The 9,947-nt window shown below is 47.1% G+C and overlaps 1 protein-coding gene and 1 non-coding gene across 3 annotated transcripts in view; both read left to right on the top strand.

Annotated features, from left to right (window-relative positions):
• Positions 1–9,947, top strand: part of SPTBN4 (spectrin beta, non-erythrocytic 4) — a 114,646-nt gene that overhangs the window by 17,830 nt on the left and 86,869 nt on the right. The window lies entirely within an intron of this gene.
• LOC119467591 lies at positions 2,133–2,239 on the top strand. Its single transcript, XR_005196131.1, has one exon. It is a non-coding gene; the product is annotated as a U6 spliceosomal RNA (small nuclear RNA).

Here is a 9,947-nt window from a genome sequence, read left to right as displayed (position 1 = left end):
TATGTGCCACAAAGTATGAACCAGATTCAACTGATGGATTGTCAGCTTCGTGTAATCTAGAAACCTAGACTGCTGAAAACACACACTCGTGGAAACTTACAATCATACTTTCAGAGTCTTAGAATCTTAAAAAGGTAGGAACATGTCAAATTAAAATTCTAGAATTTACTACTTTAGTATAAGTGAGTTTGTTTTCAGTTTGGAGGGGGTCTTTCCATGCTGTCCAGACAGGTCTCAAACTCCTGGTCTCAACTCAGCCTTCTGAGTAGCTGGGATTACAGACATGTACCACCACTCCCAGCTTTAGAATTTTTTATTGTTATTATAATTTAGATTGCTGCCCAAGCTGGAGTGTGGTGATACAATCACAGCTCACTGCAGTCTTCAACTTCTGGGCTTGAGTGATCCTCCCACCTTCGCCTCTAGAGTAGCTGAGACTATAGGCATGTGCCACCATGCCTGGCTAATTTTCTTATTTTTATTATTTTTGTAGAGACAGGGTCTTGCTATATTGCCCAGGCTGACCTTGAATTCCTGGACTCAAGTGATCCTCCCTCCTTGGCCTCCCAAAGTGCTGGGATTACAGGCATGAGCCACCAGGCCTGGCCTATATAGTTTTCTCGATCTGTCACCTGGGCTGGAGTGCAGTGGTGTGATGATGGCTCATTGCATCCTTGACCTACCAGGTCACCTGTAATCCATCCTAGCACTGTGGGAGGCTGAGATGGGAGCATCAGTTGAGCCCAGGAGTTTGAGACCAACCTGGGCAACATAGTGAGACTGTCTCTATCCATTTTTTCAACATTGAAGAAAATTGCAAGCTGGGCGCGGTGGCTCACGCCTGTAATCCCAACGCTTTGGGAGATGGAGGCGGGTGGATCACGAGGTCAGAAGTCCAAGACCAGTCTGGCCAACATAGTGAAACCCCCCCTCTCTACTAAAATCACAAAAATATATAAAAAATTAGCCAGGTGCGGTGGTGTGTGCCTGTAATCCCAGATACTAGGGAGGTTGAGGCAGGAGAATCTCATGAACCCAGGAGGCGGAGGTTGCAGTGAGCTGAGATCGTGCCATTGCACTACAGCTTGGGTGACAGAGTGAGACTCTGTCTCTTTTTTTTTTTTTCCTACCTCCCTCCCTCGAGACTCTGTCTCAAGAAAGAAAGAAAGAGAGAGAGAGACAGTGAGAGAGAGAGAGAGAGAAGGGAAGGAAGGAGGGAGGGAGGGAGGGAAAGAAAGAAGAAAGAAAGAAAGAGAGAGAGAGGGAGAGAGAAAGAAAGAAAGAAAGAGAAAGAAAGAAAGAAAATAAATTGTTTGGACCCATATTCAATGTGTCCTCCTAGTCACCCTCTGCAGTTTGTGGCTCGAAGCTGCCATTGATCTGTGTGAGGCCTTTCTCCTCATATTTGTTAATTCTCTTTTATTCCCAAATCTCAAATCAGTTTTGTCTCCCCTGCAGGCAACCATTGAGATTGTTTTGTTTCGTTTTGTTTTTTTGGAGACAGAGTCTGGATCTTTCGCCAGGCACCAGGCTGGAGTGCAGTGGTGCGGTCTCAGCTCACTGCAACCTCTACCTTCTGGGTTCAAACGATTCTCCTGCCTCAGCCTCCCGAGTAACTGGGACTACAGGCACGCGCCACCATGCCCAGCTAATTTTTGTATTTTAGTAGAGATGGGATTTCACTATGTTGGCCAGGATGGTCTCGATTTCTTGACCTCGTGATCCGCCCGCCTCGGCCTCTCAAAGTGCTGGGATTACAGGCGTGAGCCACCGCGCCCGGCCTTGTTTTTGTTTTGTTTTTTAAATAGAGACAGGATCTTGCTATGTTGACCAGGCTGGACTTGAACTCCTGGACCCAAGCAATCCTCCCACCTCAACCTTCCTGTTGGGAGGCCATCACTTCTGACTGTATTCAGATAGTTTTAATGTGAATCCTTTCCTTTGCTTGGGGATAATTTTGCAAAATGTGCATTGCTAATGAGTAAGCATATATATATATATATATATATATATATATATATAACTTTTTATTATTAGATTAAAATGGTTCATGCATGAATGGCAGATAAATCATGCCAGTATTTCCACAAATGAGCACTCTCTTGTAACCAGCACCCATATTAAAAAGAATAATGCTCAATTCAGCAGCGTATACACTAAAATTGGAACGATACAGAGAAGATTAGCATGGCCCCTGCGCAAGGATGACATGCAAATTTGTGAAGCGTTCCCTATTATAATTTTGTTTAAAAAAAAAAACAACAATATACAACAGAGTGTGGTGACTCATGCCTGTAATCTGAGTGTGTTGGGAAACTAAGGTGTGATGATCACTTGAGGCCAGGAGTTCAAGACCAGCCTGGGCAACATAGAGAGATCCCATCTCCCCACAGAAAAAAAAATTTAAAAATTCACTGGGTGTGGTGGGATGAGCCTGTAGTCCTAGCTACTCAGAAGACTGAGGTGGGAAGATTACTTGAGCCCAGGAGTTTGAGGCTGCAGTGACCTAAGAAGGTGCCCCTGCCCTCCAGCCTGGGCAACATAATGAGATCCCATCTCTAAAAAGCAAACAAACAGAATGTGACATATGACAGCCCCAGAAAAGCATCCTCAGGCCACCTCCCTATCACTGTGGTCGAAGGGTGTACTCTCTTCTGACAACTCAGCTTCATTTGCTGGTGTTTTAACTTTATGTAAATGGAAGAATGCATTGTGTGCTGTCTGTGTCTGCCTTTATTCACTCAACATTATGCTTGTGGGAGATCTGTCCGTGTCTCCCTGTGCTCGTGGGTTGTTCCTTCTCCTTGCTGTATAGTGTTCCATGGTGTGAATGTACCACACTTTGTTTATCCATTTGCCTGTCAATGGGCGTTTGCGTTACTGCTAGTTTGGGGCTACCATAAATGGTGGTGTTGGGCTGGGTGCAGTGGCTCACACCTGTAATCCCAGCACGTTGGGAGGCCAAAGCAGGCAGATTACTTGAGGCCAGGAGTTCAAGACCAGCCTGGGCAATATAGCGAGACCCCATCTCTACTAAAAGTCCAAAAAGGTTTGCTGAGTATGGTGGTGCGTGCCTGTAATCCCAGCTACTCAGGACGCTGAGGCGGGATAATTGCTTGAACCCAGGAGGTGGAGGTTGCAGTGAGCTGAGATCATGCCACTGGACTCCAGCCTGGGTGATAGAGTGAGACTCTGTCTTAAATAAATAAATACATACATAAAGTAAACAGTGGTGTTCTCGAGTTTCTAGTTCATATTTCTGGTGGGCATAAGCACTTGTTTCTGGTGGTTTACACCCACCCAGGAGTGAAGCTGTCCAATCAGAGAGTAAGTGTATATCTTTGTTTTTTCTGAGGCGGAGTCTTGCTCTGTTGCCCAGGCTGGAGCACAGTGGCGCAATCTTGGCTCACTGCAATCTCGGCTCACTGCAATCTCCGCCTCCCGGGTTCAGGTGATTCTCTTGCCTCAGCCTCCTGACTGGCCGGGATTACAGGCGTTCACCACCATGCCTGGCTAATTTTTGTATTTTTAGTAGAGACAGGGTTTCACCATATTGGCCAGGCTGGTCTTGAACTCCTAACCTCAGGTAATCTGCCCACCTCCCAAAGTGCTGGGATTGCAGGCCTGAGTCACCGCACCCAGCCTGAGTAAGTGTATATCTTTTATTTACATATATATATATGTATTTGTTTTGTTAATTCAGATGAGTTCTCGCTATGTTGCTCAGGCTTGTCTCCAACTCCTGGGCTCAGCCAGTCCTCCTGCCTCGGCCTCCCAGAGTGTTTGGATTACAGGCGTGAGCCCCTGTGCCTGGCCAACTGAGTGTATATCTAACTTTAGTAGAAATTGACAGTTTGTATCATTTTACATTCCCACCAGCAGTGTGCCAGAGATTCAGCTGCTGTACATCTCACCGTTGTGATGGTCAGTCTTTTTAATTTTAGCCATTCTGGTGGCTGTGCATTCTGTTGTGGTTTTACTTTTCATTTTCCTGATGACTAAGAACAATGATGCCGGTGAAGCACTTTTCCATTTTTTATTGGCCATTCAAATACCGTTTTGTGAAATGCCCATTCAAGTCTTTTTGGTTTTGTTTTGTTTTTGAGATGGAGTCTCGCTCTGTTGCCCAGGCTGGAGTGCAGTGGCAAGATAGTTCACTGCAACCTTCACCTTCTGGGTTCAAGTGCTTCTCTTGCCTCAGCCTCCTGAGTAGCTGGAATTACAGACATGTGCCACCACAGCTGGCTACTTTTTGTATTTTTAGTAGAGACAGGGTTTTACCATGTTGGTCAGGCTGGTCTCAAACCTTCCAAATTGCTGGGATTACAGGCATGAGCCACTGTGCCCAGTCTCACGTCTTTTGCCCATTTTCTCATTAATTTGTCTGCCTCTTTCTGATGGTTTCGCAGGAATACAAGCACTTAGGCAGACATATGTGTTGTGAATGTTTTCACCCACTCTGTGGCTTATCTTTTCACTGGCTTAATGGGGCCTTTGATGAACAGATTTTTCCTTCCTTCTTTCCTTCCTTCCTTCCTTCCTTCCTTCCTTCCTTTCTTCCTTCCTTCCTTCCTCCCTCCCTCCCTCCCTCCCTCCCTTCCTTCTTCTCTCTCTCTCTCTCTCTCTCTCTACAGGATCTCACTCTGTTGTCCAGGCTAGAGTGCAGTGGCTCAGTCTCTGATCACTGCAGCCTCAACCTGAGGAAGTGGGATCACAGGCATGGGCCACCATGCCTGGCTAACTTTTGTATTTTTAGGAGAGACAGGGTTTCGCCATGTTGCCCAGGCTTGTCTGAAAACTCTTGACTTCAAGTGATCCCCCCGCCTCGGCCTCCCAAAGTGCTGGGATTATAGGCGTGAGCCACTGTGCCTGGCCTAAAAGCCTTATTTTAGTCCTTTTACATTTAGATTTGTAAGCTGAATGAAATGTATTTGTATGTATTATTGTGTACAGTGCAGGTCAGTTTGCCTTCTTCCCCCATACTGATGTCCATTTGACTCAGCTCCATTAATTTATCCTTTCCCTACTGAACTGCAATGTCATTTTGTCATAAATCTGAGAGCCACTTATCTATAGGTTTCTGCGTGCAGGTATTGCTAACTCATATAGTTTTTTATCATGTTCCAGATTGCATTCCTTGCTTTTTTTTTTTTTTTTGAGACAAAGTCTTGCTCTGTCACCCAGGCTGGAGTGCAGTGACGCGATCTTGGCTCACTGCAACCTCTGCCTCCTGGGTTCAAGCCATTCTGCCTCAGCCTCCTGAGTAGCTGGGATTACAGGCGCACACCACCACACCTGGCTAATTTTTGTATTTTTAGTAGAGATGGGGTTTCACCATGTTGGCCAGGCTAGTCTCAAACTCCTGACCTCAGGTGATCCACCCACCTCGGCCTCCCAAAGTCCTGGACTTACAGGCGTAAGCCACTGTGCCTATTTGTTTATTTTTAAGACAGGGTCTTGCTCTATTGCCGAGGCTGGAGTGCAGTGTTGTGATCTCAGCTGACTGCAGCCTCCAGCCCCTGACCTCAAGCGACACTTTCACCTCATCCTCTCCAGCGCTACAGATAGTGGCAAGCATGTAGCAGGGACCACAGGCACACCCCACCATGCCTGGCTAATTTCTGTATTTTTGTAGAGACGGGGATCTCCCCTGGGCTTGAACTCTTGGGCTCAAACAATCCTTCTACCTTGGCCTCCCAATTTGCTGAGATTACAGGCCCATGATGAACCACTGAATCCAGCCAAGTTAAAGTCTTATCCTAAGGAAATGTGTTTCACCTGTGATTGTTATGGGAGAAGAATGCAAAAATGGCAAAAAGCTGGGCATAAGAGCACTTGCCTATAGTCCCAGCTACTTGGGAGGCTGAGGATGGGAGAATCATTTGAGTCCAGAAGTTTGAGATCAGCCTGGACAACATAGCAAGAACCCCATTGCTACAAAAAGTAAAAATGAAAAACATAGCCAGCTGTGGTGGTGCACGCTTGGAGTCCCCTTCGGGAGGCGGAGGTGGGAGTGTCCCTTGAGCCTAGGAGGTCGAGGCTGCAGTGAGCTGTGCCCATGCACTGCCACCTGGGTGACAGAGTGAGAGTGTCTCAGAAAAGGAAATAAAAGAACTCAGTATAAGCACAATAGCAGGCATAGGAAAACTGTCATTTGGCCTGGAGTATTTATGTTTGTTTGTTTGTTTGTTTTGAGTCAGGGTCTCCTTCTCTTGCCCAGGCTGGAGTGCAGTGGTGTGATCATGGCTCACTGCAGCCTTGAACTCCCAGGCTTAAGCGACCCTCCCACCTCTACCTTCTGAGCAGCTGGCACCACAGGTGCACACCACCATGCCTGGCTATTTTTAATTTTTTGTTTTTTAGAGACAGGGGTCTCACTGTGTTGCCCAATCTGGTCTGAAACTCCTGGGCTTAAGCGATCCTCCCACCTTGACCTCCCAAAGTGCTCAGATTACAGGTGTAAGCCCCCACGCCCAGCCTGGCCAGGAGTCTTGACACCCCAAAGGTATGTGTCAGCTACGGTCCTGGCAGGAAGCAGATGGCACCCCACAAGGGGTAAGGTTGGGGCGAGTTTAATGAAGCGATATTTACATAGGGGTAGGCAGGGCTAAGGGAACCTACAAGTGCAGTGGAGACCCCCAGCAATTGGAGCACAGGAGGGAGTGGTGAGAAAGGAGAGAGGCATCATCAGCAGGAGCTGAGGATGTAGGAGAGGAACCAGGCACTGCCAGGAGCAGGTCAGGCAGGGAGGGAGGGAGCAGGAAGGAACAAAGCCCTTGACCCCTTCTCTCTCCTCTGATCTCCTGCTGGCCAAACCCGGCTGGAAGTCTGAGGGGCTCTGAGGGTTGGGGAGGCCATTCATTTGGTCCACACTGGCCAGCCTCCCTGAGCCCACCACAGCACAGGGAAGAGGAGTGGAGGGTGGCACCAGAGGGGCAAACGGAGGACCCCTGCACAATAAACACACCAACATGGTCAGCATTCAATGTCATCTCAGGTCAGAGCAGCACTCTGAGATATATATGTATATATATATGTGTGTGTGTGTGTGTGTGTGTGTGTGTGTTTTGAGACAGAGTCTTGCTCTGTCACCCAGGCTGGAGGGCAATGGTGCAATCTCGGCTCACTGCAACCTCCACCTCCCAGGCACAAGTGATTCTCCTGCCTCAGACTCCCAAATAGCTGAGATTACAGGAGCGTGCCACTACGCACAGCTAATTTTTGTATTTTTTGGTAGAGAGAAGATTTTGCCGTGTTGGCCAGCTGGTCTCAAACTCCCGACCTCAAGTAATCTGCCTGCCTCAGCTCCCCAAAGTGCTGGGATAACAGGAGTGAGCCACCATGCCCAGCCCCATGACAATATTTTTTGTTTTGTGATTTCATTTTGATGATACCCAAAGAAAGTGAATAGAAACTGATCCTCGGCTGGATGTGGTGGCTCACACCTGTAATCCCAGCACTTTGGGAGGCTGAGACAGGAGGATTGCTTGAGCCCAGGAGTTTGAGACCAGCCTGGGCAACATGGCAAGATCCTGTCTCTACCAAAAATACAAAAATTAGCCAAGTGTGGTGACATGCACTTATAGTCCCAGCTACTGGGGAGGTTGAAGGGGGAGGATAACCTGAGCCTGGGGAGGTTGAGGCTGCACTGAACCATGATCACACCACTACACTCCAGAGCCTGGGTGGCAGTGAGACCCTGTCTCAAGAAAGAGAGAGAGAGAGAGAGAGAAAGAAAGAAAAAGGAAGGAAGGAAGGAAGGAAGGAAGGAAGGAAGGAAGGAAGGAAGGAAGGAGAAAAGAAAAGAGAGAGAGAGATCCTGGACCATCTGAATGGCAACTTCATAAAGGATGTTACCCTCAGATTTTTTGTTTTTTTGAGACAGGGTTTCACTCTGTGACCCAGGTTTAAATGTAGCGTTGCAACCATAGCTCACTGAAGTCTCAGCCTCCTGGGGTCAAGGGATTCTGTCATTTCAGCCTCCTGAGTAGCTAAGACCATAGGCACAGACCACCATACCTGGCTAATTTTTAATTTTTTTTTTTTTTTGAGATGGAGTTTTACTATTGTTGCCCAGGCTGGAGTGCAGTGGCACAATCTCAGCTCACTGCAACCCAGGTTCAAGTGATTCTCCTGCCTCAACTTCCTGAGTAGCTGGGATTACAGGTGTCCACCACCACATCTGGCTAATTTTTGTATTTTTAGTAGAGACAGGGTTTCACCATGTTGGCCAGGCTGGTCTCAAACTCCTGACCTCAGGTGATTCACCCACCTCAGCCTCCCAAAATGCTGGGATCACAGGTGTGAGCCACCATGCCCAGCCTAATTTTTAATTTTTTATAGAAATGTATTCTCGCTATGTTGTGGAGGCTGGTGTGGAACTCCTGGCCTCAAGCACTCCTCCCAACGTGCTGGGATTACGGGCATGAGCCACCATGCCTGGCCTGATTTTTCCATTCCTGACTACAGTCTTGTTAGCATGGAGCAAGAGTTGAGAACTGAAATGCCCACTGAGACCAGATGGGCCACATACGCTGAGAGCTGGGAACTCCCATAAGCGGGCAGCGGCCACACAGCCACTGTGACGGATGGCAGCCTGGCAGGAATGGAGGTTCAGGGTTGCCATGTCATGTGTGATATTTCATGAGAAGTAAAAAATTTAAATATTTTTTTTGAGATGTAGCTTTGCTCTTGTTGCCCAGGCTGGAGGGCAATGGCTTGATCTTGGCTCACCGCAAACTCTGCTTCCCGGATTTAAGCAATTCTCCTGCTTCAGCCTCTGAGTAGCTGGGATTACAGGCATGTGCCACCATGTCCGGCTAATTTTGTATTTTTAGTAGAGATGGAGTTTCTCCATGTTGGTCAGGCTGGTCTCGAACTCCCAACCTCAGGTGATCCGTGTGTCTCAGCCTCCCAAAGTGCTGGGATTACAGGCGTGAGCCACCGCACCCAGCCAAAATCTAAATTTTTTAAAGACAAAATCTTCTTATTTTAAAATGTTGATAACTGATTTACATTTTTATAAAATGCAGTGGGGGTGCAACCAAATATATCTCAAAGGCTGGGTGTGGTGGCTTATGCCTGTAATCCTAGCATTTTGGGAAGCCAAGGCAGGCAGATCACTTGAGGTCAGGAGTTTAAGACCAGCCTGGCAAACATGGTGAAACCCCGTCTCCACTAAAAATACAAAAATTAGCTGGATGTGTTGGCAGGCCTCAGTAATCCCAGCTGCACAGGAGGCTGAGGCAGGAGAATCACTTGAATCTGGAAGGTGGAGGTTGCAGTGAGCCGAGAGAGATCGCACCACTGAGCTCCATTCTGGGGGACAGAGGGAAACTCTGACTCACAAAAAATAAAAATAAAAATAAAATAATATATGTGTGTGTGTGCGCATGCACACACACACACACACACACATCCCTCTCTCTCAAGTATGAGTTCCCAAAACCAATGATCCTCCAGAATCCATTGAAGAAAGCCAAATCTTGACCAAATCCCTCTTTTTGCAAATGTGAAAACTGGGGTCCAGAGAGGGGAGATGACCTCGAGCAGTCACCTGCTCAGTTATTAAGTAGAGACAGGACAGAACCCAGCTGTCCTCACTCTGGGGATGTACTAAAATTCCACTTAGGCTTCAGTATTAGCCCAAATCTTCGATGTGATGTGGGCATCGTCCGTTAGAAGGCAGAGGAGCAAAGCCTCAATTTAGCATGGTTTCTGCCATCATTTTCTCAGGTGCGACTGACGGTCAGGTATTCATGTAGGGTTTCTGCTTATCTAAACAGCACAAAACCGACATTCACACAAACAAGATATTTCCTTTGCACTTGCCGTTCATATTTGCACATTTGCTTTCAAATTTGAGGTACGCATTCTAGGCGCAATTTGAAGTTAAAAAAATACAGATAAGTAAATGTATATTTTCTTTTTTTTTTTTTTTTTTTTTT

The sequence above is a fragment of the Cebus imitator genome, unplaced genomic scaffold (genome assembly GCF_001604975.1).
Source record: "Cebus imitator isolate Cc_AM_T3 unplaced genomic scaffold, Cebus_imitator-1.0 Scaffold306, whole genome shotgun sequence".
In the NCBI taxonomy this organism is placed as follows: domain Eukaryota; kingdom Metazoa; phylum Chordata; class Mammalia; order Primates; family Cebidae; genus Cebus; species Cebus imitator.
This window is presented reverse-complemented; position numbering and strand designations above follow the sequence as displayed.